At 37.2% G+C, this 27492-nt stretch overlaps 1 pseudogene; it reads right to left on the bottom strand.

Annotated features, from left to right (window-relative positions):
- Window positions 1–57: 57 nt before the first annotated feature.
- LOC129085756 (activated RNA polymerase II transcriptional coactivator p15-like) lies at window positions 58–18067 on the bottom strand (annotated as a pseudogene).
- Between the last annotated feature and the right edge of the window lie 9425 nt (window positions 18068–27492).

The raw sequence follows: 27492 nt of genomic DNA, 5'->3' as shown, positions 1-27492 counted from the left end.
CAAAAGCCAATGTTAAAAAGCAGGTTAAAACATCTAGAACAGTATAGGGCTCTGATTTTATAGTTTTCTTACTGCGTCATCAATGTCAGAAAACTGTTCCTTCAACTGGCTCCATTGCTCGAGATTTCAAGAAATATCTTTTCTCCCTGGCTTCATGTCACCTCTGGATCCAGCCAGTATTCCTTAATATCAGTTAGGACGTTTCCTTTAAAGCCCTGAACGCCGATGTACTTCATTTTCTCAACCTGAAACATACTATCATGTCTGCTGCTGCTGCTCTGCTTAGAAGATGACAGGGCTCTTGAAGTTTCACCAGTCTTTTGCTTCTTTACAGGTATTTCTGAAGTAACTTCCTTTTTCCTCTTTAACTTTTTGTCAACTTCACTGTCAGAATCTCTGCCAGAAGAGCTTGAAGAAACAAGTTCCTTTGATTTACGTATTTGCTCCACACCTGCTGCTGAACCGCCCTGTGCTCATTCACTCGCAACTCACCCAAATGAGCTGTCTTTTAAGACAGTAATCACATCCCCTTCCCAAGAAGAGGAGATACAGACAAAATTCTAGAATGGTCCCTCTTTAATCATAGGGTACAATTCATTAAAAAAAATTTTTTTTGTTTATTGATTTGACAGAGAGAGAAATTTTGTTGTTCCACCTATTTATGCATCCCTTGGTTGCTTCTTGTATGTGGCCCAGGGATCAAGCCCTGGCACATTGGGACGATGCTCTAATGAGCTGAGCTACCTGGCCAGGGTGGGAACAATCCATTTTTTAAAAATATGAAACTTTCATTACCTTAGTGCGTATCAATAAAATCATTTGTTTTAACAGCAGTATGTGAAAGTATATAGCATCAGGTCTGATCATAGAAAGTACTCAATAAATGTCTGCTAGACTTAAATCCAAACCTTCCTTAGAGGCAAAAAGAAGTTTTTTGTTTGGGTTGGCATTTCCTGTTGTGGCCCCTCTAAACAGCAACCATTTCCGGCTAATTTGGGCTTGGTCTCCAGACTGTCAGTGGAATCACGTGTTGCAGAAGTTTCTTACAGCATGGTTTTGTGCCAGGAAAGGCAGCTAGAGTGCTATGAAACACACTAGGATGTGTTGAGGAGCATGGGTTCTCTGTGGATATTAGCCATGAAACTCAGGCAGATCTTTTTAGTTCTCTGGGCTTCGATTTCCTCGTTGGCAAAACTCAGATGCTAATATCTCCCTATCAATAAAGCTGTTGGAGGGGGACTAGATTAGAAAGCACATAGCTAACAAGCTAGCTCATATCAAGCACTGAAGTAATAGAATTTCTCTCCATTCTTCTGGAAAAGATTACACTGTGCTAGACCTCAGGACAGCAATACCCAAAGAGAGTGTACAACAGCCATTGACACAGCTGGCATGAAATGGTTAAAGCAGCAACTGACCCAAAAAAGAAAGGTGGGATGCAGTTCTTCACTGCCCTTTTCTTAGACAAGCAGAGCCAGTTACTTCCTGCTTCTATCAAGTTGCCAAATCATTATTTTCAAATACATCGAATTGTGCCTACTGAGAAAAAAATCACTTTTTAAAAATTTGGATTTATGTGTATATGTGATGTGATGCTAGTGAATATACTCAGCTGTAGAGCTAGGAAAGCATGTGCTTTTAAAAAGCATTCTGGACACATTGCTGACTGTTACATATATTCACTTATTCATTCATTTAAACTTTACCACTTGTCCTAGTAATTGTTTAGTGTTTCACCATTGGTAGTTGAATTTCTTCTTTTTCCAACACTGGTATTAGCCCCTTTAATCTTCCCTCATTGATTGCTCCAAAATAATTTACTATTGTCCATTATAGTGTGGCTCCTGTGTACATGTATAATGCATGTTATGATTATGAGTATCTCTTCTGGCCCATAGAAACCCAGATAAAGCACAAATATTCATAACACATGGCCCTTGGAAAATACCTGGCCTGGAGATTTTAGCCACCATGGGAATAACTTTATGTAATTCAATCTCTTGGAAACAATGTCTAACATAATTGCCTTAACATTATATTACTAATTGGTTAATTTGGATAGAAATACTTTTTTGATAAGTGTAAATGAGACTCGTATACTGATTTAACGGAAGAGATTAGGTTATTAATTTCATTTTAATGGACTTTCAGAACCTCAGGTCAATTGTTGGTGAAATACAGTGCTGCCCAGTAATTTGACACCCAGGCTTAATGAGCTTCTTGGGGAAATTATTACAAGATGGCACAGACCTAACAAGCAACCCTCATTTTTAAAAACATATATCATGTGGTATTTATTATCTTCGTCCATGCAGTCCCTATCATTGTACATCATCTCTGAGCTACATATTCTCTAGAACAAACAGAACATTCATGATCATTATATATGTTAAAACACCGATACATTGAAGCAATGGGTCTCCAGACTGTACTAAGATCATATCACAATGCTAAGTGAGAACTTCTAATTTTTTGAGGAACCTCTAAACTGCTTTCTATAATGGCTGAACCAATTACATTCCCACCAACAGTGCACAAGTGTTCCCTTTTCTTCACATATTTGCCAACACTTGCTATCTCTTATTTTCTTTTATTTTTAATTTACAGTTTACATTCAATATTATTTTGTATTAGTTTCAGGTGTATGACATAATGATAAGACAATCATAGACTTTACAATGTGATTCCCTCAATATTTCTAGTACCCACCTGGAGACATACATAGTTATTTTTTAAAAGATTTTATTTATTTATGTTTAGAGAGATGGAAAGGGAAGGAGAAAGAGAGGGAGAGAAACATCGATGTGTGAGAGATACATAGACTGGACTGGTTGCCTCTTGCGCTCCCTCAGCTTGGGACCTGGCCCACAACACAGGCATGTGCCCTGACCAGGAATCAAGCTGGTGACCTTTTGTTCACAGGCTGGCATTCAGTCTATTGAGCCACACCAGTCAGGGCAAGTTATTACTATATTATTGACTATCTTCCCTATGTTGCATTTTATAGCCCTATGATTATTTTGTAACTATAAATTTGTACTCCTTAATTACGTTTAAGTCTAATTCATTTTGAGTTAATTTTTGTGGTGTAAAAGGAGAGTCCAATTTTATTTTTCTGCGTGTGGTTATACAGTTTTCCCAACACCATTTGTTGAAGAGACTAGTCTTTATTCATTGAGTGTTCTTGGCTCACTTGTCAAGAATTAGTTGATCATATACATAGGAATTTATTTCTACGTTCTCTATTCTGTTCCCCTGATCTATGTATCCATTTTTATACCAGTACAATACTGTTATAATCACTATAGCATCAGAGTATACAGGATGGGACAAAAGTAGGTTTATAGTTGTTTGTATGGAAAATAATACATGAATAAACTCTATGTTTTGCACGTGCACAACTGCAAACCTATTTTTGCTGCACCCTGTAGTTTGCAATCAGGATGTGTCATATCTCCAGCTTTCTTAATATTACTTTGGCTGGTCACAGTCTTTTGTGGTTCTGTATAAAGTTTAGGATTGTTTTTTCTATTTCTGTGAAAAATGCCATTGTAATGTTGATAGGGGTTTTTTGAATCTATAGACAGCTTTGGGTAGTATGAATATTTTAACAATAAAAAATTGTTTTAATCATAAATATGGATATATGTTCATCTATTTGTCTTCAGCAATTTCTTTTTTAAAAAAGATTTTATTTATTAACTTTTAGAGAGTGTGGGAGGGAGGGAGAAAGAGAAGGAGAGAAACATTGGCCTGCAACCCAGGCATGCTGCCTGACTGGGGAATTGAACCTGCAATCTTGTGGTTTGCAGGCCAGCACTCAACCCACTAGCCACAACAGCCAGGGCTACCTTTGGCAATTTCTTTACAGTCTTTCATCAATTTCTTTCCATAATTGTCAGTGCACAGGACTTTTACTTCCTTGGTTAAATTTATTTCTAAGTATTTTATTGTTTTTAATGCTATTGTGAATGAGACACTTTTATTTCTTTTTCAGGTATTTCATTATTTAGATCCGGCCCAGCTCTGAAAGTCATGCCCTGCCCGTTATGCCAGAGAGTACAGGTAGCTGTGCCTGCTTCCGATCACATCCTTCTGCTTCCTGTCAGAACCATGTGTAAGACCTGTACTTCTTACTTTTCAAAGAAAACTGCCTTTTTAAACTGCAAACATCACACTGCCCCTTTATTTGTTTTTATTCCTTTCCTTCATAGCAAAACATTAAGCATTTATCAAAAAGGTAGAAGAAAGAATCACTCAATTTTTAAAAACTCAAATATCAGTTTCCTACAATGGTTCATGAAAGTGCTTTCACTATTAAGAAACCTAAATAAGGAAAATAAAATCAATTGTGCTGAGTTTTCTCATAAATTAAATATATTCTTTTTTTTTAAGGACTAGGTTTTATTCAAAAATTCTTTTCTTACTATTTTTCTGAATTTAAAATATCTTTCTTTTATGAAATGGTGTTGACAGTAACTGGTAATTTCTTTTTAATGTCCTGTCTTGCAAACTATTATGTTTGTCTTGCCCGTATACCCCCACCCCCAACTTCTCACCTCTCCCCAAAATTTAACCGCTCTGGACACTGCTCCACTAACATGTACCTCTTTTTCTTATTGTTAATAAATTTGCCTTTTTCCCCCTAGATTCTCCTCTTTTGCTTGTTACTATGTATAAAACTTGATCAAATATAATAAAATCTCTAAATGTCTTTATAATTGCAACTGTAGCCCGAACAGGCAGGATTTTTACAAACAGGGAAATATTGACAATACGACCACTTTTAAAAATATTTTCTCTGGCAAGAGTGAAAATGCTGTCTGATAAGTTATCTCTCACCAAACATGATTCTGAATTATACCCGGTCAGAATTATAAAAGCCAACTGGCTGCTATTAATATGTTAGCTCTCTGATGGAAAGTGATTTTCTAACACTGGAAGTATGGACTGAGCAGAATTGAAATAAAATTATTCTTGTACCTTATGCAAAGACTTCTAAGAAAAAAATTTTTTTTCTAGTTTATTTAGTAAGCTCCTTGAAAGAAGAAACTTAAGTGCAGGCCTTCATTCCTATAGTATCATTTTAGAACCAAAAAAAGCTTCCATTCCCCAAGTCATCTCCCTGCCAACCTGTAACAAAACACAGCTCAGGGAAACTTTGAACAGCAAGTTTCCCAGCTGGGTTTGCTTTTGCAGAGGTGGCTTTCTTCTGACGCTAGGCAGGGGCCCTGCCTCCCAGTCACTCTCCCTGCTCTTCTCCCGCAGCGCCTTTCTCCCAGGCTATGGCGACCTGCTCCGTGAGACCTGTCTCGGCTGCTTATAGCACAGCGAGAGAAAACTCAGGGCCACAAAATAAGTACGCACGGGGGTCATTATTCCAGGATGGAATTGTTTGACTTTTGATTCATGTCCCTCCTAACACCCCCATCCCTTCCCCAGAGTCAAGTTGTTCCAATCATTTTCAGCCCCCATTTCTAGTGAACTCAGGCTTCCTCTGCCAGGCCCAGAAGAGTCCACTGGGAAAGCAGTCTTGTCATCTATGTATCAACTTCCCTCCCTCCAACTCTACCCAACCTTAGAGTGTTTCCTACAACCAGTAATATGCTGGAACTAGCTCGTGCTGTCCCTGAGAGGGCTGATTGTATAGTTTACAGGAATTTTGCACACCAAGTATTAAAATAATTATTAAAAATTAAAATGTATAAACTTCTAATTAAGAAAGTTATATATAAAAACAAGGATAGTAAATAATCAAAACTCATCACTTCTTAATTATTTTACTGCATTTTAGTGTTTTCTAGGTGCTTAAGGTTCTTTAAGTCTATTACGTCTGTATGGCAGGAAAACTATATAACAGTGTGCCACTGAGCTCAGTAAGTGTGCCCCTTAGTTCCAAAAGTGAGTTAAGGGACATCACATTGATAGCTTGAAGGCTATTATGGTGGGAGTACTTATACCACTGCTACACATCAAAGTTCCTCCCCTTGCACCTTCTAAAGCATTTTTGAAGCACTCACCAGCCCTTCATTGTGCAACATGACAGAAAAACCTAGCTATTCCCTCCACGGTGCCTGAAGAAAACCACAGAGCCTTACATATCCGTACCAGCATACATTCGGAGGGGTCAGTTTCAGCTGGGCCCCCAGCACTGCTCTGCAATCTTCTTATGCTTCTCCGGTCAGTTTTCCCCTCCATGCTCCAGACACTTTCCTTGTCTGACCTTTTCCACTTCCCTCCAATATCTAACCCTTTCCCTCCTTCCTTCTTATTCTCAAAAGACAACTTAAATTCCTAATTGACGAGAAAACAGAAGCTGTCCAAGAGGAGCACTTCCTCAACTTCCTGGCTCCAAATCTGTAAGTGAACCTGTGTCTGCACCTTGCCTTTTCCTGTTATAATGAAATAGGTGCCCCTCCTTCCAAGGCTTACCTGTCCACCCGAGCTCTGGTCCCAGCCTCTCCTGCCTTTTCAGGAGCTTCCCTTCCTCCATTATACCCTCTCTTCTGTATCTTGCACTTTTCCCTCTTTGTTGCTTCCACTCCATTCAGATTTTAACTTCCCTTTTTTTAGGATTTTATTTATTTATTTTTTACAGAGAAGGGAAGGGAGGGCAGAAGAGAGGGAGGGAAATACAGATATGTGAAAGAAACATTGATCAGTTGCCTCTAACACTCACCGCAGCGCCCCAACCAGGAACGGCCTGCAACCCAGGCATATGCCCTGACAGGGAATTAAACCTGCAAACTTTCACTTTGCAAGACAACACTCAACCCACTGAGCCATGCCAGGCCAGTCAGGGCTGGTACTTTAACTTCTACAGTTTTCTCCTCTCTAACCAAACAAAACTTCCCAATGTCATGGCCTCCTAGATCTCCTTGCCTTATCTCTTCCCTTCCCTTCATAGCCAGCCTTGAAAACATTTGTCCCAACTCCTGTTGTCTACTTCCTTTTCTCCCTCTCTCTCCTCAACCCGTTGCAAAATGGTCTCCCACACATCCACTGAAATGCTCTTGCTAAGGCCAGGAATAACCTCCAAATTACTAAGTCAAATGGAATGTTCTACTTGATTTCTCTACAACATTTGCACTGGTTCAACCCTCTATAATAGTTTGATCACTCCATCTTTGAAATTCCTTGTACAGTATTTTGGTCCTCTAAGACATCACTCTGCACTGCCTTTCTTCATACTGCTATGGCCACTATTAATCTTCTTTGCAGTTTCCTTTCCTCTTTTTGAGAGGGCAAGAGAAGAAAATCTAGAAAACCAAATTTCCTTGTTAAAGCTGGTGCTGACTTTTTTTTCTATATTGTTCTTCTCCTTATTGTGATTATCATCAGTAGCAAACCAACCACCAGCCCTTCCACACACGAACTTGATAAGAGAAGGGGAAAGAAATTCTAGAGTGTGTCTTTATTATGAGAAAGTAGTGGAAAGAAGCAAGGAAGGTAACTAACATTTGTTATTTAATGTCAGGCATTGTATTAGACATATTTATATATTTTATTTTGTTTAATCTCCATGGTTATACTGTAGGGTAAATATTATCAACTTCATCTTACAGGTGATGAAATTATCTCAACAGTCCATAAACACCAAGCTAGTAAGTAGCAGAGGTAGAATTTAAACCTACTTCCTCTGATCCCTAGGACAGTGCTCTTTCCAGGGATAACACATCTGGTTTGTTCTTGGTTTATATAGATTCTGAGGAAAATAATTAAATAGTTCTTTTAAGTATGCTAGCTTGGGAGAGAAATGTCCCATAGTTGTTCAGAAGAAATGGGTTGTTGGCCTGACTTAATGGCCTCTGGTCAAGACTTACCAGTATGGCAGTAACTCACAAAAGACTTCATAGGCAGGGTGTGGCTTTTAGCCCAGCAGTCTGAGAAGCTATTCTTTCTAGAGCACCCAGAAATAAGTACTGTCTAGGGGGACAAACTCATACCACTGAACCTAAAAGACTGCTATATAAATCAGAATGCCAGTTTGTGTAACTATCAAAATTCTGGTATTCACTAATATATTCTGAGCCTGTGAAAAATATCACTATGAGAAGTAAATTTTTAATCTGCAGGTTACCAAGCAATAAATTGAGCAAGAAGTCATAGCCAGGTAAGTTACATTGATCACATGTATTTTAAAAATCTCTAACTGAGGATCTGTTTATTGATTTGAGAGGAGAGGGAGGGGGAGGGAGGAGAGAGGAAGGGAAAGAAGGGAAAGAGAGAGAGAGAGAGAGAGAGAGAGATCAATGTGATGTGAAAGAGAAACATTGATCGGTTGCCTCCCATATGTGCCCCAACCAAGGACTGAACCTGCAATCTTTTTTGGTGCACAGGACAATGTCCAACTAACTGAGCCACTTGGCCAGGGCTGATTATATTTTTTTGTTGGAGTAATTGAACTATCATCTTGCTAACAGAAGGGAGGGTGGGGAAACAAATATCAGGTACCCTTTACCCTGGTTTAGGCTGGAGACCCTTGGCAAATTCTCACTCTGTGACAATCTATTCCCCCTTCTGCTTACATGATATAATAGTTTTGCACTACTCAGGTGATATAAATTTGGGCTGAAAAACAGCCCAAATGCCAGCTTGTGGCTATAAATTCTCATACAAGCATCCTCTTCTCTTCTCCAAATGCTCAGAACCAGGACAATTTTCCTTGTTTACTCCTGCAATAGGCATTGGGTGAGTTGCTTCTGGGTCATCCTACCCTGGGGTCTAGCCCTTTTGAGTCCCCAGTTTTATAGTACGGTGAGGGTTTCCCAGTAGACTCCTAACTTGAATGTCCATAGCCAAAACTATGAAAATTGCCCCTCAATTCTTCCTCTTTCATCAAGCATCATCAGAGTATAAGTAGCTTTAGTCCTTAGCTACTCTCAGGAATCCTACCTTCACTTAGATTTTGGTCTGAGAATTTCTTACCTAATGGTAATATGCTTTTAAGATGCTTTTTAAAATACATATTTCAGCTGTCATTTTTAGTTATTTTTAGCAGGAGGATTAGTTCAAATAACCTGTCCTTGTATTACTAATATCAACACACAGTAAGTGGTCAGTAAAAGTCCGTGAGTATCTTGTCCAAGTGAGTAAATGCTCAGTCAAACCTGAGTGCCACAGCATTGGATTTGTTCAATGGCTCCTCTGAAAGTGCGTTCTTGCAACTGTCTGCGTCCTTTACTAGAAATGCAGATTCTGGAGCCAGTCCTTGGCCTACTGATTAGAATTTGGGGGATCAAATCAGGTCTGCATTTTCATTAGCTCTTCAGGCAATTCTTACGTGCACTGAAGTTTAGGACAATTGAACTAAGGCATGGTTCCAAATTAGATTTCATACATTCCCAGAAATGCCTCATTTCTAAAGCCCTCTCACATGGAATGTGCATGAGCAAAGCATTCATTGGTAAGAGAGAGATGATTTCTCAGCACATCTTTTCATTTTTTTCATATTTATAATACATATTCAATACTTAAATTACCATAAAAAAGTGTATAAAACCTTAAAAATTCTAAGAATGCTTGACAGTATAACCTTCATAAAAAACTGGAAACTGAAAATCCAATTATCAGTTGAGTAGGGGAATTTAGACCACCAACTGTAATTTAAATCACAAACCCGGTATTCCTAATCAGCATAAACCCTTTTACGGTTGCAAGAAAATAAAACAAAAATAACAAAAAACAAAAGGCAGATTTTTGATAGATTAAAGCATTATATAGTCTATAGGTTATATTTTTCTATAATAGTGTTTTACTATGTTTATTTAATACCACAGATACACCCTCAATTTCTTTATCTGAGGTCTTACAAAAATTATAGTCATATAATCTCTGATTCCGGTGCAAGTCTGACTTTGGAAAGAACTACAAAAAATGGTAATTTATTATAGCCTAAAAATATGTTCATTAGCACCTACTTTTTTTTTCTTAGTTTGGAAATTCTTATGGGTAGATATTTGACAAAAATAGCATAGAAATTAATAGTGGGATCTGGAAAGCAGTGTACAGGTATTCACTGTGATAGTCTTTCAACTTTATTTTATGTTTAAGAGGTTTCATGACCAAATTTGTATGATAAAAGGGATCAATAGCCATATATAGCTAACGCCTGCCTTTTGGTCAGTGGCAGCTCTGCCCCATGTCCAGCAGTGACACGCTGGACACCTCCCTTGTTCACCAAAATAAAGTCTACATTACCTTCAAGACTCAATTCAAAGATCAGGACCTTTCTGATACCCCTACCTCAACACAGATCTGGGCATGGTCTCTTTCTTCTGTGACCTTATCCCTCCCATATTTGTAGCTCTTATCATTTTGGGTTGAGGTTATCCACTTATATGGCCTAGATCCCCATTTTACTATGAGCTTTCTGTGGTCAGGGACTGTGTCATTTCGCCCTGTATTCCCAGGGGCCAGACCAGATCTCAACTCAACTATGACCTCCTCTGAGAGAGACCTTCCCTTGCTGTCCCATAATAGGTGAGTTGACCCCTATGCACTTTTATAACATTCTCTACTTCTCCAAATCTTAACATAGTTCACACTTTTTTATGATCCTTGGTAAATTGTTTTTCTTTCCTACTAAACCATAAGCTGTGTGAGGGCACAGATCATATCTACTATTTAACCATGGTGTCCCACATAGAGCATGCCACAGAGTTAATCTTCCACAAATATTTGTGAACTGTATGTTTAGCATAGAGTAAGTGCTAGGTATACATTTGTTAATGAATCAGTGATTAAGTGTTGCTCTCAAAAAGATTAGATAAGAAAATAAGTGGCAAAACCCATACAACACTAGTGGTTCATATTTTTAAAAGAACGGTTTGTAAAATAAAGGACATGTTTGAAATTTCCTCTGTTAAAGGAAAGGAAACCATATATGAGGACCAGCTATTTTTTTTTTTTAATTTATTGACTTTAGAGAGAGAGAGAGAGAGAGAGAAACATCCATTTGTTGTTCCACTTATTTATGCATTCATTGGTTAACCCTTGCATGAGCCCTGACTAGGAAATGAACCTGCAACCTTGGCACCTCGGGATCATGTTATAATTCCAGCCATGGTGGGACCAGTTTTGAGTCAAGCATTAGGATGGGCAAGTAAACTTTAAGTTCTAATGTAATGACTTTTATAAGCTCGTTATATTAGTTTCCTGTGGCTCTAACAAATTACCTATTTGGTGGCCTAAACCAACCTACATTTATTCTTATACAGTTTTAAAGGTCAGAAGTCCAACATCAGTTTCACTTAGCCAAGCAAGTTGTTGGCAGAGCTGGTTCCTCCTGGAGGTTCTGTCAAAGAATCTGTTGCCTTGCCTTTTTTCAGTTTCTGTGTCTCCCTGTATTCCTTGACTTTTGGCTTCTTTCTCATCTCCCAAGAACATTACTCCAAGCTCTACTTTCAGAATCACATGGCTTTCTCCTCTCTGTAGTAAAACTTCTACTTCCTTTATTTGTAATTCTTTTTAATTTTTTTTATTTTATTTTTAGACAGAGGGAAGGGAGGGAGGAAGAGAGGGAAAGAAACATTAATGTGTGGTTGCCTCTTGTGCATCTCCTACTGGGGACCTGGCCTGCAACCCAAGCATGTGTCCTGGCTGGGTACTGAACCAGCAACCCTTGGGTTCGCAGGCCGGCACTCAAGCCACTGAGCCACATCAGCCAGGGCTCTTGTAAGTCTTATAAAGACACGTGATTGTTATATTTAAGGCCCACACTGATAATTTAGGATATTCTCCCCATCTTAATATCCTTAATTTAAGCACATCTAAAAGGTCCGTATAAGGTAACATTCACAGGTTCTGGGGTTTATGACTTGGATATCTTTATTCAGCCTACCACACTGACTTTTCTGTAAAAATAAAAATACAGGCATGGTAACTTCATTCTGAAAGTTTACAACATTCTGAATTTTTAATATTGCCTTACATGTTTAATATTGTTTAACATGTATTTGCAATATGGACAAATAATAATACAAACAATACAGATACTGACTGGATCAAATGGATATACATATATTTCAGAAGGTATTGTGAGCCTGAAAATACAGACAGAATTTTAAGAACCGGGTATGTATCAGGCCATGAAGCCCCTTCCCCCTCCTCTACCCTCTCTCCCACTGTCACACACACAAGTATTGTCCTCCCATCAACAGGAGCAGATCCAGCCGCCACATTTAGTTTATGAGACTTTACCCACAGTTGATTAGGCGAGAAACAAACACATCAGGCTGGGCCAATCAGATTCTTTCTTTCAAGGACTACAGATTTTTACTTTCAGAGGTGCTATGCTAATCAGTCCTGCCTAATACCTGAACTCAGGTAGAAATCTTTCACCTTACATATAAAAAAAGCTGAGAAAAATGGTCTACAGAAAGAGAAGAATGCAACAAAGGTGTATCATCATCCAACAATTCCCTCCTCTCTCTCCTTTTTTTTTTTTCTTTCTTTTTTCCTTTTCTTCCTTTTGCTTCAGCTATTTGAGTGTATATCTGTTATTTGCAATGAAAAAATTCTTTATTGAGACAGGGCAGAATCTTTAGTGATGCACACAACTCTGACATTAGAACTGGGACAATGCTTGTGGATTTATGATTCAAAATGTAAAAATACCTTGTGGATGGGATCTTAGCTTTAATGAAACAAACTAATTCATATTTGAAGTTTTTCTTTTTTTTAAATCTTTCAATGAATTTCTAGGTAGAATTGCATTTTGAAGGGGTAAAGTAAGGTAAGTTATTTTCTCTACTTTTATTATTGTTTCTTCTTCTGATATCATATTTTTAAATCTGAACCAATAATAAACAGGTTATACTGTTAAACCAACCCATTTGTTTACAGCTAAGTGGGTTTTTTGTTTTCCCTTGTTCTTAAAAAATGGAGTTAGATTTGGGACAAACTGAATGTTGATGTTTTTCTGTTATCTACCAATTGTTTCAAAGTTTAGCTCTCAGTGGAAAGGCTTTCTCCAAATTTTATCTCTTCATTTTGAGCACCAGAGTTTCATGAAAGATAATTTTTAAAGCTGTTTTCCCCTGGCTGGTGTGGCTCAGTGGACTGAGCGCCGGCCTGTGGACCAAAAGGTCACCAGTTGAGTCCCAGCAAGGGCATATGCCTGGGTTGCAGACTAGGTCCCCAGCTGGGTGTATTCGAGAGGCAACTGATCAATGTTTCTCTCACACGTTGATGTTTCTCTTCCTCTCTTGCTCCGTCCCTTCCCCTCTCTCTAAAAATAAATTTTAAGAATCTTTAAAAAAATTTAAAAAATTGTTTTCTTCTTTGAACAGTAATCAGACACAAAGGACATCTGAATGATGCCTTCAAATATTATACTTATAACTTATTATTAAAAAAACAGTTTTTCTCTCTGGAAAATAAAGTGGGGTCTCAGGTTTGTCCCATAAAGTTATACAGGTTATAAAAAAGTGATAAAAAACAAAACAAGATTTTAAAATTTCTTTGTTTTTGCTATTTTCTCAAAGGCTTGTATAATACAGAAACCTTTAAATATATTTGGTTGAATAATATAAAACTATTTATTGTCTACTACTTTTGACTTATAAAAATGGCAATTTTATATTGTTCAACCTAAAAGTTTCTTCATTTAATTACATGTAATCTTGGTCTGTTTGAGAAATACTTTCCATTGTTTAGTTTTGTTTTTTTCTATATATCTTTTCTCAGATACTTTCTATTTGATGAAATGTTGATGGTAATCAAATGTATTTTTTGTTTATAGTGGTAAAATGAACAAGTTGTTTCTGTTTCTCCTTTACATTTATAAAACGATTCTTTGAAAAATGTAAGCTATATATGCTTGTGTAGATTATATGGCAAAAGATTACTTTCATTTTAAAAATCATTCTTAAAAGTTCTATTTTAGCTTCCTTCTCTGTGCTTGAATGAGGGACATCTGTTTCTGTTTTCAGTGTTCTTTTGTTACACAATGAAGTCAAATATCACAGTTCTCCTCTTTCAATAGGGAAAGAATTCTTTAGTTTTGTTTTTTATTTTCTTTTATTTATTTTCATGGTTTTAAGAATTACAAATATTGTATAAAAAGGATGAATTGCTCCCTGAAAAAATCCAAACAATAGGAAGTACAAAGTAAAAATCTTTCTCTCATCTGCTCTAGCCCTACCCCCTAAGGGCAACCACTGATAATGGTAGGTGTGTATCCTTCCAGACCTTTTCCTAGGCACTTGCATGTACATCTATGAATGTTTATATGTGTATGTCTATATCATTAGAAATGGGGTCATACTAAACAGATTGTTATACGGCCTGATTTTTAACCCATTAATAAATCATGAATACATTTCCAGGTTTGCACACATAGATCTACCTTTATTGACATCCATCTTATGACTGCGGCATAATTTATTCATCCACCCCCCATTGCTGGAGATTTAGGTAATTTCCAGTATTTTGCTACAACATAAAATGCTGCAGTGAACATTGAGATACATGTTTCCATTCTTTCTGCAGCATAGATTCCAAGAGATGTATTGAACTGAGTCAATGGTCTGTATATTTAAACCTTTCCAAGGTGCTCCTAAATTGAGCTTCAGAGAGGAAATTGTACCAGTTTACACTGTATGAGAGAACTCTTAAAATATTGTATGAGAGAACTCTTCTCCTTTTACTCTTGTTTTCATTACTGTATGAAAGAACTCTTTTCCTTTTATTCTTGTTTTCATTAGAAATTCTCAATCTTTACTCTATTTTAACTAATCTAACAGGCACAAATTAATATCTCACTTTAATTTTTCTGTATTGTTTTCCTAATCACCAATGAGAGTAAACATTTTTTTAAAAGTTTATTTGTTAATCATTTATACTTTTTCTCTATAAATTGTCTATTTATATCCTGTATTAGTATCTGTTGCTACCTAACAAGTTACCACAAATTTAATGGCTTAACACACACTCTTATCATCTCATGGTTTCTGTGGGTCAGAGTCTGGGCACGGCCTGGCTGAGTCCTCTCCTTCAAGGTCTCTCACAAGGCTGTGCTTTCTTATGAAGGTTTATGTGAGAAAGGATCCACTTCCAAGCTCGTGTGGTTGTTGGTAGAATTCAGTTCCTTGAGGACTATTGAACCAGGGACCTCAGTTCCTTATTGGCTATTGGTCAGAAGCCACTCTCAATTCCTTGCCCTGTGGCCTTTCCAGTACGGCAGTTCCACTCATCGAAGTGTGCAAGTTGAGAGGCAATAGAGTCAGTTAACATGGCAGAAGTCTCAATCCTATGTGACCTAATCACGAAAGTGACATCTCATCAACATTGCTGTATTTTATTGGTTAGAAGCAAGTCATAGGCTTGCCCACACTAAGGAGGTTATTCAAGGGGTATAAATATCAGGAGATGGGGAAGACTGGAGACCATTTTAAAGTCTTTCTGCAACATATCCTTTGCCCATTTTTCAGTTGAGGTGTTTGTCTTTTATTTATTGATTTTTCAGAGCTCTTTATATACTATGGGTATACCGGGGTGGTGGGTTTACAAAAATAGGTTTACAGTTGTGAATACACAAAACATTGTTTATTTTTGTATTATTTATTAAGTATTGTATTATTTTCCATAGGAACAACTATAAACTGACTTTTGCTTACCCCTGAAACTGTGTGGTAGTAGTGGTGGTGGGTGTGTACATATCTATATGTCTTTGTGTGTGTGTTTGTGAGAGAGAGAGAGAGAGAAAGAGAGAGAGAGAGAGAGAGAAGCGAGAATATTTTCTCCCATGCTTGGATATTTAATTTTTATACAGTCATTCTTATCCTTTATAGCATCTGATTCTTTAAGGTCATACTGTCGCTAATACTTTTTAAAAATGATATTTTTCTAATTATTTTTGGTTAGGGAAACATTGATCAGCTGCCTCTCACACTCCCCCGACAGGGAACCTGGTCTGCACCCCAAGCATGTGTTCTGACTGGGAATTGAACCAGCAACCTTTTGGTTTGCAGGCTGGCACTCAAGCCACTGAACCAGCCAGGGTAGTAAAGACTATGTAGTAGTGTTACATGCTCCACTCCTCCCACTTGGTTCTGTGCACTTGGGGATTTGAAGAATATCCAATACAGTTGCCTATATTTTGACATGATAACAAAATGCTCAGGTTAAATATAAGGTAGGCCCCAAGAATCTTCATCCTAAATAAACTCCTTTTGAATGATTACCTAAACCCAAGCCTGTGAGGGATAACTAAATTATCCGACAAGGGGTTCTACCATCTTGCACAATTCTGGGAAGCACACCGTTGCCCAGTCTCTTCCATGTTCACTGGAGTGGTTCTTTAACTAGAGGTCTGGGGACAGAGTTCCATATGTGAGAACTCTAAAATTGCAAAATTGTGTTCACAGTTTTGTTCTAAAATATTATGTTGTGCTTTGAACATCATTTAACAAAACCACATACTTGGAGAGGTTGTTATATTTGGCTGGTTAACAGCTGGAACCTGAGGAACCAGTGTGCTGAGTTTAGATTCCTCCTCATTTATTATCTGTGTATCTATATGATCTTGGGCAAGTAACTTGCCTTCCTATAAAATCAAGAAAACAGGATGCTAATCTTGTTTTTATTATCTACTCCATGATGTTTCCTATGAAGATTAAATGAGTGTGTATACCTATCTCTCTCTTTCTAGCTCTACCTATTGAGAGTGAACTATTATATAAACAGGTACTGAATATATATAAAAGAGAATACAGATACACGTAATTCCTTGCCTCAGAAGCTTACAGTCTTTTGGGAAGACAGTCATGCAACAGTGCAATTATAAGACAGTGTTACAATTGTCGAATCAGAGGTCTCTACAAAGCACAATTAAATCATGGAAAAAAAGTGCCTAAATCTAAATACCATCTATATGCCGATGACTTCACGTTTCACATTTCTAACCTTGACCTATCTCCTGCTCCAAGCACATACCAGCAGTTATTTGACATTTCCTCTTTGGTGCCTTAGAGGCATAAATTTAATATATAGGAACAAAATTCTTTTTTTTTTTTTTTGCTTTAAAAATATTTGCTTTGTATTTTTAACTATACTTTATTGATTATGGTATTACAGTTTTCCCATTTTTTTCTCCCCTTTATTCCCCTCCTCTCTGCATCCCCCCTCCTACCAGCACGCCCCCAACCCCCGCCTTAGTTCATGGCCATAGGTTGTACATACAAGTTCTTTGGCTTCTTCATTTCCTATACTATTCTTAACCTCCCCCTGCCTATTTTGTACCTACCATTTATGCCTCTTATTCTCTGTATGTTTTCTTCCATTCTCTCCCTTCCCCCTCCCCGTTGATAACCCTCCATGTGATCTCCATTTCTGTGATTCTGTGCCTGTTGTAGCTGTTTGTTTAGTTTGTTTTTCCTTGGGTTCAGTTGTTGATAATTGTGAGTTTGTTATTTTTTTACCCCAGACCTGTTCCTCCTCCAAACTTCCATGTCTCAGTAAATGGTACCATCCACTATCCAAACTAAAACCTTGCCATCAGCTCCAAGGAAAGGAGTCAAGAAATTAAGGAGAAGGGCTGGGTCTGAGGAATATTTAATAGAGTTTATCCCCAGACTGATCTATCAGCGATGCTCTTAATTTCACTTCCTGGATGTCTTTTCAGTCTGTCTGCCTTTCTCCTTCCATATGGCTACCAATCTCAGCCAGGCCTCCAGCTACCTTCTCCCACTGATGGAATGGCCTTTCTTATCCTCTTCCTGTTCCCATGCTTACAATTCTACTGTCTATTCATCACAGAGCAGGTAGCCTGAGGCTTTCACATGCCAATCAAATCAGGTTCCTGTCCTGTTCGAAATGCTCCAATAGCTTCCTATTGCACTTAGTGTAAAGTTTAAACTCCTCTCCATAGCCCGCAAGGCCCTATGGCCCTGGCCTGTATCTCGCTGGCTTCACCTTGGTCCACAACTCTCTTAGTGCTGCTCTCCCGCTCCACTAGCATCTTTTCTTTACTTGGAACATGTAAAGTTCCAGGACCTTTCAGTCGAGATTCCTCTGTCTGGTCTGCCCTTCCATGCCTTTGCTTTAAGGGCCGACTTATTCTCATCCCACAGACGTGCCTTCAAAGCCTTTTCTGGCTACCCTACCTAAAGCCACTTCTCCTGCATCAAAACACTATCATATCAACAACCTATTGATTTACTTTATAGCACTCATAACAATGTGAACTTGATTATGTATTTGATTCCTTATTTACTATGTGTTCTCCACTCCCCTCAACCAGAATGGAAGCTCCAGGAAACGCTGGACTTGTACTGTCTTGTTCACAGCACTTAGAGCAATGCCTGGCATGTAGTAGGTGTTAAATAAGTATTTATTGAGTGAATAAAATAGAAACTCCCTGGGAGAATGAATGAGGTCTTCACAGAGGCGGTAGCTTCTCCTCAGGACTTCAGTAACAAGCCGAAGGTCTGCCAGTTTGACTCATTTGGAAAGTGAGAGAACAACATGCATTCAGGAAATTGAGGCATAAGGAGGGCAGGAGTGGGGTGGGAGGTAATGTCTGGAGAGCAAGCTAGATGGGCAGGTTGGGAACAGAGGACGATGACGTTTTTATACCATGCTAAGGAGCTTGGATTATATCCGTTGCGTAACTTGAGCCCTTTGTTAATTTGAGCAGTGAACCCTTGTATATTAGCTTCTATTGTTGCAGTAACAAATTACCACAACTTAAAATGACACCTGTAGGTTAGAAGTCCAGTGTAGGTCTCATCAGATTGAAATATAAGCTCCAGCAGACTCTGTTTCTTACTGGAGGTTCTGGGGAAGAATCAGCTCCCACACTCATTCATATTGTAGGGAGAATCCTGTCCTTTATAGTTGTAGGACTAAACTCTCTCCATTTCCTTGTTGCAGTCACCTGGGGTGAGGGGTATCCTTCGATCCTAGAGGCCCCTCTGGTCCTGCTCACAGGCCCCTATAACTCAGAGCCCCTAACAGCATGTCAAATCCTTCTTTTACTAGATATATCTCTTCTTCCTTTTCCACTGTCTCTCTCTGACTCCAGCTGGAGAAAGTTCTCTACTTCTAAAGGCTGGTGTGATTAGATAGGGCCCACATGGCCATTCCAGGACAATCTTTTTATCTTAAGGTTTAATATCTTAATTACTTTGCTATGTAACATAACACATTCAGAGGTTCCAAGGATTAGGGGACTTTTCAGGGTGAGCGGGGCACTGTACCGCCACATTTTGTAATCATGTTTTCTTGTTAAATTACTCAGAAGGCTATGTGAGGCAAACTAATTAGAAGAGTAAGGGATGAGACTAGTAATTGAGTCACTATTCCAGGTCAATGATGATGAAGTACTGAAAAAAACAAGAACTGGAACTAAGGAATATTTAACAGATTTTTTTATCCCCAGGCTTTGGTGACTGATTAGCTAGCTGTAGGGTTTGAGGCCAGAAGGATTCAGATATGGCTCTGAAGTAGGGCCATTTGGTAGGATAGTGTAAAAGAGCAGGCTGGAGAGGAAGCTGAGGGTGATTTATGATTAGCAAATTATTCAAATAGTATGTTGATAACTTTCAACATGTACCATTTATAGGGATTCAACATGTACCATTTATAGGGATAACTTTCAACATGTACCATTTATAGGGATTCTTAGCCTATTAAAGGAGATTATTTAAAAATACAATTAACAGTATTTACTCATTCCTTTCTAAACTTGACCAAACATTGGATGGGCTAACAGCCTTAGTGGGATTTTTGTTTGTTTTTGCATAAAGTTTGTAAAATCATTTTTTTCCTAGATATTTGTAAATGGTGCTGTCTAATGTTCTATTTCTATCCTCTATTGAAGAAGACAAATGATGACAATACCACAGAAATTACTGAAGAGCACCATAGGGGATATAAGGAAACGGCACAGTCCTTCCTGGCCTTGATCTTTGTTGTGTTCTTTGAGGGGCATTACACGTTTGCATTATACGACAGCTGATTAATCAGAACTTAATTAAAGCTGGTTACTGTATTTCAAGGGCAAAGGAAGACAAAGCCAGAAAAAGTGCTTGATGTAGGAGTGACAGTGATACAGAAAAAATTAGGACACATAAGTTCTAGTACAGGTTTGTTTGTTTTTAAGAATAGCTATATTTTATTGAACAGTTACTCTTAACAAAACATCTCACTTAACTCTTATAATAAATCGGAGAAGTAGGGGTTTTATTATTCCCATGTTCCAGAGGAGGAAAATAAGCCTAAGGAAGGCTACATAATTTGTTCTAAATCCCATAGCTGGTGAGCAATAGAGATAGAATTCAGACCCAGACTGTCTGATAATAAACTTCATGTTCTTTACACAGAGCTCTAAGGCCTCACTTTTGGAAAGCCAGGGAAAAAAGGGACTTTCTAAACTACTATTTTTATGACTTCACCTTGGGGACTTTCCTTGATCTACCTGACCATATCATTTTCTTCTAGCCACAGTTGTAATTTATTTGTGTAATTAATATCTGTCTTCTTCCACTAGACATTAAGTTCCATAGATTAGGTACCTCATGGATTAATGTTTACCCTCAAATTCCCAGTTTGTAACTCAGGGCTCAGCACATAATAGGTGCTCAAAAATTATTTGTTCAGTAAATATACACATAGATGAAAGAATGAATGCATGAATGAATGTCATTTAACTTCGCTGGACCATCAGTATGTCATTTGTAAAATGGAGCAATCAAGGCAGATTAATTCATTCATTCAAAACATTTTTGTTGGCTTATGAAATGATTTGTAGTTTTCCTCCAGACACAAAATACAGTGAAAAAATATATCTAGTAGAAATGTTATATATGTTTATATCTATCTATAGGTATCCATTTATCTATCTCCTTTATGTGTATAACATTTCTTTTTCATCTATAATTGGTAGTTATTATTGGGCTATTGATGAAACACTTTAATGTTGAATAAATTACTAAACATGTAGAGATACAATACTTGAACCCTATAAAATATTCTACTATTAGTAGCATTATTATAGTTGATTTTTAAAAATGTGTTTATTTATATTTGTGGAAATTTTATAGATTTATGGATGCAGTTGGGTTAGCTTTGTATCTTTTTTTTTTTACTGAAAACTCTTTTTACATTTTCTCTGTAATTGATGCTGATAATATGAAGCATTGAATATAAGAGATACAAACTTGTGTCTCATTTATTTCTTATTCTGCAGTTCTGTAATTGGAGCTACAAAGTGTTAAATTTTATTTCCTGTAAGCAATTGCTTGCTCTTTTTTTTTTTAGTTTACACTGACTTAGTGTCTTAGTGCAAATGTATTTTGCTTCCTCAAATAGAAAAATTGTAAAGAAAAAATTTTCACTTTATATAAGGAAGGTTTATTATTGTTTCTGTTTCATTCATTTTACATCTAGTATTTTAAAATGTATTAATAGATAATATATAATATTTAAAAAAATCTTTCAGTAAATTTAAGTATTTACAATTTATTTATATTTGGATCGATATTCAAGTGACATTCTTTTATATATTTAAATTTTCTGGTTTGGATAAGAAGATTCATTTCAAGATAATTTACTTTATCAATAAAATGCAGCAAGAAAAGTCTCAAGATAAACAATGATCTTTAAAAAACAGCAATCTTTTCTCATGTTATTCTTCATGTATTGAAAATGCTATAACAATTCTTTCACAATTTTCTAGTGATTTTTCAATAACTGAAAACTATTCAGTACTTGAGTACTTCTATACGATTATATATTATTAACGAAGAGAGACAGATTGAAATGATCCTTTCTTATAAGTATCTTAAACAAGTAGAAAAGAAGAACAGCAAAGAATGATTTTGACTCATTGATTTCTGCAGCCCACTCGCCACACCCCATTGAATTTCTTTTTTTCATAGTAAATGACGGGTATCAGCCATATTCTGAACAGCTTAGGGTGCTTTCCTGACAGCAGCCCTCCAATCTGCTGTTGATACTTACATTTACCTGTATCCAGTAACTATAGGAGAAATCCATTCTCATTAAAGAATATGAGCTATATCATGTTTAATAATCGGAAGACTAAATATAATTAATTCTCTCCAAACCAATATATAGCTCCTATGCAGTCCTTAACAAAATCTCAGCAGGCTTTTTATTTTTCTTTTCTGGTAGTAATTAAAACTTATATTAAAATTTGTGTGAAAGTGCAAAGAACCCAGAATACACAAGACATTTTTGGAAAAAGACTAAAAGAAACATCTTGGAGAACTTTTACACATTATTTCAGAACATACCATAAATTATATTAACCAAAGCAATATGGTTTTGGCATAAGGATAAACATATAGATCAATGAAACAAAAGAGGGAGTTCAGGAATATATATATTAACTGATTTTTTTTGACAAATGTGCCAAGCTAAATCAGCAGGAAAGATCCCCCGCCCCCGCCAATAATGGTGCAAGTATAATTGGACATGTTTATGCAAGCAAAATAAAACCTTGGCTCATACTTCACCCACGCACAAAAATTAACTCAAATTATGTGGGTCTATAATATGTAATACTCTTCAATATGAGGGCTAAAACTATGGAAATTTTACAAGAAAACATGGGAAAGATCTTTGTGACTTTGGCTAAGCAAAGATTTCTTAGATATGATAAACAATAAAACTTTAAAATTGATAAATTTCACTTCATCAAAAATAAATATGTTTGTTCTTCTAAGAATACCATTTTAAAAATTAAAAGACAAGTCACAAACTGAGAAGAAATATTTACAAGATGTGTTTCATGGAGGAGTTGTATCCAAAATATAAAAAGAACTCTTACAACCCTACAGTAAAGACAAACAATCCAATAAAAGACATGGGCAAAAGGTTTGTTTAGTCACTTCACTCAAGATCTACAGATGGCAATAAGCACATGAAAACATGCCCAGCATTACTAGTCATTATGTAAGTGCAAATTAAAATCACAATGGGATACTGCTATATACCCATAAGAATGGCTAAAATCTAAGACTGATAATTTCATGGATTTGAAAAAACTGAAACTCTCACATATTGTTACAGCCACTTTGGGACAATTTAGCATTTTCTTCAGAAGTTACTATGTACACCAGAAAACCTACTGATGTGTGTCCAAAAGATATGAAAATATATGTCTCCACAAAACTTTTTTCATAATTGCCAAATATATCTACACAATGGATAAATTAAAAACTCAGCAATAAAAGAAACAAGCTATGAATATATACCTGACAACATAGATGAATCTCACGAATACCATGTTATATGAAAGAATCCATATATATTGCATGTTAGCATTTATGAGAAAATTTAAAGAGGGCAAAACTATAAAAAGCAGATTGTCATTTTTCAGGGGCTGAAAGTGAGAGAGGAGGTTGATGCAAATGGGCACAACATTAATTTTTTGGAGCTAGAAAAGTGTTCTAAAACTTGATTGTATGGATGTTTGCAAAATTATATAAATTTACTAAAATCTGTTCAATTGTATAAACAAAGTCATAAATTTCATGGTAGACAAGTTTTAACTCTATAAAGCTATTAAAAAATAAAGGACACAGTTAAAAGAAGTAACTGACTGTGAGAAAATATTTATAATATATAATCAACAAAGGATTTATATCCACAAAATATAAAAAGTTTTTAAAAACAATATCAAATAGAATAACTAGAATACTTAGAAATTATATAGATCTAAAAGGAAAAATTACTCTCATACTGCTATGAGTATTTTATCACATTTCTTTCCAGTCTTATTTTAATGCATATTTTAACATACTGAAATTATACTTTTGTGTGCCAGATATATTTTGGGGAACCTGAAGATTTATTGGAGTTATTTGGAATTGTGCTGATAAATGCATCTGAGGATTCAGTAGTGACCAAGAAATGATAACCTTTCAAAGTCTGTCCAGAAGAGAAGCCAGGCACTACAAAATACTTATAAATAATAGAATTATTACAAGATTCTAAACTAAATCTGAACCCTACATTCATTAGTCAATGCCCAATGTATATATGTAAGCCCACCCTTGGCCCCTATCTTCTATGCAGGATCATCCCCATAAGGTTCTATATTTCTTTGCCCCCCACCCCCAACCCCATCAGTCCTTTCCTCATTACCCACTTTCTAAATCCTTCCTCACTGACATCTGAAACTGCTCCAATATCAGCAAACTGGCCTACATTCTCAAATTCATCCTCCTCAAACTGGCTATTTAATACTGTAGTTCATTAACGCTCAGGCCTATCTTCCCCAGGTGAGCTCATCCATGCCCATGATTGTGATGTATGTGATGACAAGTCCTAAATTTCTACGCCCAGTCCAGGCTGTACCCTTGAACCCCAGACCAATATTTCCTACTTGACATTTCCATACCACATCTTAAAGTTATCTCAAACTCAACAGGTCCCACATTTTGAGTTTTTGAGTTCTAACTGCCCCATCTGAAAAAAGGAGGAGACAGGAAGGAAGGGAGGAAGGAAGAAAGGAAGGAAGGTAAAAGAAAGGAAGAGAAGGAGGGAAGGAAAAGAATAAAAAAAAAAAAAGCACCATGCTGTGGCTCAGCATGTGAGCACCATGAATAGCTCAGTTGGACAGAGTATTGTTCTGATCTGCCAAGGTTGCAGATTTGATCCCTGATCAGGGCACATACAAGTATCAACCAATGAATGCACACATAAGTGAAACAACAAATCAATGTTTCTCCCTCTCTCTCTCTCCACCGTCCTGTGTTTCTCTAAAAATCAATGAATCAAAGAATGGCATGATCATGTATGAATTTGTATAAGCAAAAATCCAGAAGTCAGCATGGTTCATTGTCTCTTTCCTCCCCCAAATCCCATCTGAGACCTGAATAAGTAAGTAGATTAAGAGTCAGGAAGATAGAGATCAATGTGTCAGCTTTACTACTGATGAAGGCCAGGCTGAAGAATGTGACTTATATATGAAGCAAAAATGAGGTTTCTAACTCAACACTCCAACTTTGGGAAGATTTACCTACCCTGTCCCTGATAACACCAGACCACTGCAGCCCTCTCAAAAAATTTAACCCCTGTGCAGACCAAGAGTACATGCTTCCTGCAGGCAGTCAGTCCTAAACAGAAAGCAAGAAAGGTTGAGCTTTGCAAGCCCACTCTCTCAAACACCTCAATTACAGGGAAGGAGTATGAGATGAAGCAAGAAGCCAGGAATCTTTAAGGAAAATTCTCTTCATGGAAACCAGAGGACTAGGAATGCATCCTTTTCTGAATACAATGCAATACCAAATTTATTGATTTCATGTCCAAAATATCCCTGACAAATTACCTTCTCTCTCTCTATTACCACATCCCTGATCAAGGCTAGCACCATCTCTCACCTAGACCTCTGCAATAGCCTTCTCACTATTGGAAACATCCATTCTCGCTTATTTGATATCTGTTCTCCACATCATTCACAATACAGATCTGCTTTCCCAATACAGATCTGCTTTTCCCCTTATCAATGGCTCTTACCATAAAGACCCAAATCCCTTGCAGATCCCTAGGACCTTTCAGAAGTCTGGCCCCATCTGCTGCTGCAGATCTTATAGGTGTCACCTTGCTCTTTGTTCTCCAGTTACACTGGCCTTCTTTCTGTTCTTGAATGCTGTCTAAATCCCTCCTGCCACAGGGTCTCTGTATGATATGCTGTCCCCCTGCAGGAAACTTCTATTTCCTTTCAACTCACAATTAACTCCTACTTAGCCTTCAGGTCTAGATCAATCATCATTTCCTCGGGGACACTTTTCTGTCATACCAAATCTTTTCAAAGCATCATGTACTTCTGTTTCATAGCACTTTTCACAGTTACAATTTTACATTTATATGTAATTATTTGATAATTTTTATCTCTCTCACAAGACTCTGAGCTTCCTAAGGAGGGTACTATCTCTTTTTTCCTCACTAATATATATTCCTAGTTCAAGACACGGTACCTAGTCCATAGTGGATTCTTGATAAACATCTGTAATAATGAAACACCTGAGTAAGAGGGGAAGTTACACATAGAATGAGGCATTGTGAAGGTTTCAATGAGGAAGCAACCTTTAGGTAAGACCTGAAAGATGACGAAGACTAGTTAAGTAAAAAGAAAGAGAGCAAAGCATTCTCATCAAGGGAACAACTTATGGGTAAACTTATGAGGCAGGCAATAGCCTGGGTAGTGTGTCCCAAGAAACAAAAGTTTCTGAAAGACTGGAGATGGGAGAGCAATAAGAAGGCAGGTTGGTAAAGAGTTTGGGATTTAGCCTAAGGACAATGGTAAGCCTTGAAGGGTTCAACCTAAAGTATTGCTAATGGGTAGATTTGCACTGTCTGGCTTCTGTGTGGAGACTGGAATGGGTGGGAGTAAAGTAGACTCAATGTGTGGAGGCAATATGAAACCTAGATGGACTATGTTGGTGGCAATGCAGATAGTGAAACAAATAGTCTCGAGACATCCATATTTAAGAGGTAGAAGGAATAGACTTGATGACTGATTAAATGTGGTGACTGAGGGGAGGGTGGAGTCAGAAATGAGTGCCAGGCTTTTTAACTTGCACAGCACTTGACGGGATGGTGGGGCGCTTATTGAGACAGGGAACAATGAAAGGAGCTTTGGAAAGTAGGTAAGTCAGTTTGGGACATTCTAATTTTGAAGTGTTCTTAAAGCAACCAAGAAAATTTTTTCACTATATAATTGGAAATAAGAATCCGTAAGAGATTTGACATGAATATAAAAATGTGGGAGTTATTTAGATGGTAATTGAAATCCCTAGGAAATTACTGATAATGGGTGAGACACCTAAGGAGAGTGTACCATATTAGAAAACCATCTCAGACAATCTTGAGGAACGCCAACATATAATGAATGGTAAAGGAGAAATACCCCACAAAGGAAATTGAGGCAGACTTACTGGAGAAATTTGAGAAAAACCAGGAGAGTGCAGTGCTGCAGAAGTCAAGGGAACACAGTGTTTTTAGGAAGAAGTATCCTCTTATATTGACAGTCCAGTTTCTACCATCTATATCTCAGCTTCTAGGATGAAATGGATCTAAAACGTTTGTCATTTACTGAGGCTTTCTTGTCCCATCTTCTGGAATATTCTCAATTCCTTTCTCTGCTTTGGGAAGGAGGAAAAAGTTTCATTCTATTACTGTTTCTTAGGGCGCCTTTTATATTTTACTATAGTGAAGTTGCTTCCCTGAATGTCTTCCTTGTTGCGCCATGATTAGTGGCACATAGTGGGAGTTCAATGAATGTTAGTTGACCAAATGAGTGAATCAATTTATATAAATAAGATTAAGAATACTTATCATTTATGGAATATTTCCTGTTTCTGCACACCTGTGATAGTGCTTGATTTATAATAACTTTTAAGCTTTATTAAAACCCCATAAGGGGACATAATTATCCTCATCTTATGGATGAGGAAACTGAGGCTAAGAGAGAGAAGTCACTTCTTCAAAGTTAGTAAGTTGCAGAGCTTCTATTCA

This window comes from Pteronotus mesoamericanus, unplaced genomic scaffold (genome assembly GCF_021234165.1).
Source record: "Pteronotus mesoamericanus isolate MK-2021 breed Mesoamerican mustached bat unplaced genomic scaffold, CSHL_Meso_final scaffold_31, whole genome shotgun sequence".
NCBI lineage: Eukaryota > Metazoa > Chordata > Mammalia > Chiroptera > Mormoopidae > Pteronotus > Pteronotus mesoamericanus.
The sequence above is the reverse complement of the archived record's forward strand: the minus strand, read 5'-3'. Positions and strand labels throughout refer to the sequence as shown.